Raw genomic sequence first — 4408 nt, 5'->3', positions numbered from 1 at the left:
GCCTACTTGGTTACTTTCTTAAGGGTGGCTCTGCTTGGTTAATCTGCTTTGGGGGGGCCCACTTCCTGTTTAGTTACTTATGTGGGCTTCAGTTGAATTGCGTCCCTCTAGCCCTAGTTTTAATGTACATATGAATGATAGTTTTTGAGAATCTTGATGGTTTGAATGGGATAAGTCGTTGGATGTCTGGGTGACTTCTTCGGAGTTGTTAGAGACTTGATTATGTTTTCATATTTACGAACTTATATTTGAGGTTATAAACTATGATCAATGGTCTTTCTTTTTATAGATTATCTCATACTTGTAATTTGGTTCCGTTGAGTGGTCCGGAACCCAATGTTGTTAGATTCCGTTGAGTGGTTCGGAATCCTTGCTTTTGCTCATTTCCATAAGGTTATCTTAGAATCCTAGATTCGAGTGAATGAGAATTATGCACAATGGATCTTGTGCATACAAATTAGAATTATCTTGTTATTATTCATAACTCAAGTAGGGAATTATGTAGAGTTCTTTAATTAAACTCGTGAAATGATGTGCTATCTCACTGATTGATTAACGTAATTAAATATTAATATTGTGCTTCGTGATTCCCTGATATGTTACAAGCTATGGATAGAGATATAATGTTGGAAGCATAGTGATTGGTACGATGTAGTGAAATGTGATTTGACTTGTGTATTGGAAATGGTTGTGTCATGTGATTGAAATGACTATTGAATTGCTTGGGAGATGTGAGATCTAGTAATGGACCGATAACCCATTGTGATGGGGATTTGTTGCTCGATATTAGTTCGTTTTGTTGAGTCTTCGTGAATTGAGTAACTTGAATCCTGTCTTGTTCCTTCGAGCCATAGTTATGCTTCTTGGACTTCCGTTCGGTTCTGTTGAATGGTTCGAAACTAAGTTCTGTTTGGATTCCGTTGAGTGATGGTCCGGAATCGTATCATTGACTTGTTAGTTTCTTGGATTGATATCAACTTCAGAGATGTAGGCTTCAGCCAAACTGTGTCGCTCTAGCCCTACATTTTGGTATATGATGTGTTGTTGATTGATGTGATTGTGGAATAATGTTGGTTGTGATTTTTGTCATTATAATTAGACTCGTTGACTATTTTGGCTAGAAAATAGCATGATGATCCGTTGATTGTTCTTTGAGATGTCGCATATTATGAAATGGAGAATCATGTGAAATGTAGTGATTTATATGAAAGATGAAGTGGAAAATATATGTGTGGGCATAACATACCTGCGTGCATGACAAGATGATAATTGTGTATGGCTTATGGTTGATGTGTAGTGTGGTACCCTAAGTATTTTACGAAAAGATTAAAGTTTGACGAACGTTGAACTACGAATGACTTGATCCCTATTGAGGGTACGTAGGCAGTCTAACGAAGAGGTTAGATGCAGCCATAAATTGTACAAAAAATGCTATGAAATTTGAATCTTGATTTATGCTTTGTACATATCCCGGAGGCGGGGTATGTTAGATGTACGGGTATTGGTGACGTCACGTGTCGATTCTGGACGTATGTTGTGATCGGGGCGTGACATTTTGGACCACTCAACGATATCCAACCCAGGATACGATTCCGGACCATCACTCAACGAAATCGTGGAGTAGAAAGGATTCCGGACCATCACTCAACGGAATCGCGGAAGGCCAACACCATAATGTACGATGGCTCAAAGAAATGAGACAAGCACATGCTACTTAATTTACAAAAGCTCAACAAAGGGAAATTAGGCACAATTACTAAATTTAGAACTAATCAACGAAGCGGAAAATGAAACAATATTGAAGCAACAAATCCCCATCACAATGGTTAACGGTCCACTCCTAGCCTCACATTTCATCACCACATACCAATCAAGTGAATCAAACCACATTTCAAATATGCACGTCAAATCACATTTCATCAAACAATTCAACAAGCACTTCACAACAAGTTCAATACGCATCCAAATATACATTTTGCCGATTCCTCTTGACTACCAATATCTAGTCACCCATACATTTGAACGAGTACAATTTTAGTAGCATGGAAATGTAAAAGTCAGATAAAAGTATGCTATCCTTTGAAATTAATTAAATGATAACCAGATGTCTTATACATCCTTTTGTATATCGACCTCCAAACATAAAAACCAAGAGGTATATTCTCCTTACTGCAAATACCTATTATACTAATCACCTATCATGTTGTATATATATAAAGCAATGAACCAAAATAGGAGGAGCCATCGGGTTTCGCTCTAATTCAGGCTTTCTACTTTTCTGAACCATAAACCATATTAATTCTGTATATAACAACCTATATTCAATCATTAGAAGAATAAAGAAATTTGAAATGTTTACCCCTATATGCAAGCTACAGGTTGACCACAAGTGAAGTAGTTATTCCTTGATCCTTTCTTCCATTTGAAATAAACCAACTAGCAGCCAAAGTAATATCATATATCCATTTGTTTACCATGTAACATAGACATTATTTTAGTACAATATATACTTCAAATAACGATACTAATACAATGCAAAAGCACTTTAAGGAAAAACTCGGAGAAGAATTGGATAATGTAGAAATAAACACTCATTTTCTCCACAAAAGTTGCATAAAAACTGCTCCGATCAACCAAGTTTAGGCTCACTTTGAAAGCTCAAACCTGAACCAAATGGTACAAACTTAAATGGTTTTTGGAGGCTTGTTCTGTGCACTTTGAAATCATATAATATTGGTAGCGAACAGAACTCTAAATGGTAAGTTATTCCAACTATGAAATGGAGTTCCAAAACTAGAATTACAGAACTTGCTGCTGCCTGGCAGCCCTGTGACTCAACTTTGGAAATGATTTTAATCTATCAAAACTCAACGCAATTAAGTGAAATCAGATGGGTTTTGATCATGGACATGTTTATTTCCAAAACACATAACATTAGATCAAAAGGAACTCACAAGGACATGGAAATCAAGAGCCAAAGTAGACTACATGAAACATAGTTTCTCTCTGCAAAATGAATAAGTTTCCAGTAATTTAGAACCCATACTCGTTTAATCAAATTTACAATTTCAGAGCACTTCCAAACTATCAAGGAATCATATTTAACTTCTATTTCAATGTGTTAGCGTGCCTATAACATGCCTAATTCTTACCTTTTTAACCAAGACTACAAACAATTCAATGAAATAAAAGTATGTACCTTTTCTTGTGTCTATACATTAATAAGGAAAGAATAAGACATATTACAAAGATAAGGAAATGAAAGGAGAATGGGCTCACCATCTTGCAAATGAACTCGTTGTTCCTTTGTTTGCAAGCACAACTTCAATCATTGTTCCAGTTCGCCCATTTGTATATCGCTGCACAAGAGTCAATCGAACAGACAAGGATGTTGCTTCTATTTGCAACGTCTGGACATCCTGTTCACCATTCCTCAACCAAAACACACATGCTTCGCCGGAAAATGGTAGAAACTCGTCGGAAAAGTCGGGCCTCGTTGGAGCTTCTTGATTCGTTATCACAATTTCATTTTTCAAAAATAGGGACAGGGAAGAAATTCATGATGAGATGGGAATTACGGTGATGATAGTTTGGTGATTTGGGTTTGCCCGCTCATGCGGCTTCGACTCCCTGTCGGCCTTCTCTGTTGTATGAGGAAGGGAAGAGAAGGATGGGTTGAGAGAGTTCTGGAGAGTTCGCCAAATGGGTGGGAGAGTCGGGAAGAGGTCAGAGAGTGCGTCCTCAGAACTCCACCCCCAGAAAAATTAAAATCCTCTCCATCTTTTTAACTAATTGGTCCCTTAACCCAAATATCTAAATTGGCCTCTTACAAGTTAAATAATTCCTACACTTTATAGTGTCACAACTTCAAACATCCGTAACTATACCGTTATAATTCGGACTCGCAAACGGCTTTCGCCTATGCGTTCGTGGTTTCAAGATCTATCCAAAAATATAAATTGTGACCTCAAAAGGTCAACGAGTTTTAGATAATTACTTTCCAAATTTCAAACTTCATAACTAATTTAATTAAAATCTAAATCCAAATAATTTAATATAAATTCTCGAAAAATAATATAAAATCTCAATAATACAAATACGTAGATTATAACGGTGAAATCTGGAAACAGGATTTCACATATCTAGTTGGTGAATTTTGAATACAAAGGTTGGGATGGGGTTTTGGTGGTCGTAATATTTCCCAATCTTCATTTTTGTTTTTTATTTTATTCGTGAATTTGTTTATTTATTTTTATTTTATCATTTTCACGTTTTTTTTTAAGTTCTTTGTATTATTATTTAATTTTTCAAGTAAGCTAAAAAGTGGGACCCATTGTTGCCACATGTACACTTAACTAAAATTAACTAGGGCTTAAGCATGTGACATTTGTAATGTAGAGGTCTTAGG

At 36.1% G+C, this 4408-nt stretch overlaps 1 long non-coding RNA gene across 1 annotated transcript; it reads right to left on the bottom strand.

The window, feature by feature from the left end:
- Positions 1-1769: 1769 nt before the first annotated feature.
- Positions 1770-3800, bottom strand: LOC139194554 (uncharacterized). Its single transcript, XR_011579521.1, has 2 exons — positions 3280-3800; positions 1770-3006 (listed from the first exon to the last, which is right to left on the bottom strand). It is a non-coding gene; the product is annotated as an uncharacterized lncRNA (long non-coding RNA).
- Between the last annotated feature and the right edge of the window lie 608 nt (positions 3801-4408).

Source organism: Malus domestica, chromosome 03 (assembly GCF_042453785.1).
Source record: "Malus domestica chromosome 03, GDT2T_hap1".
In the NCBI taxonomy this organism is placed as follows: domain Eukaryota; kingdom Viridiplantae; phylum Streptophyta; class Magnoliopsida; order Rosales; family Rosaceae; genus Malus; species Malus domestica.
The sequence above is the reverse complement of the archived record's forward strand: the minus strand, read 5'-3'. Positions and strand labels throughout refer to the sequence as shown.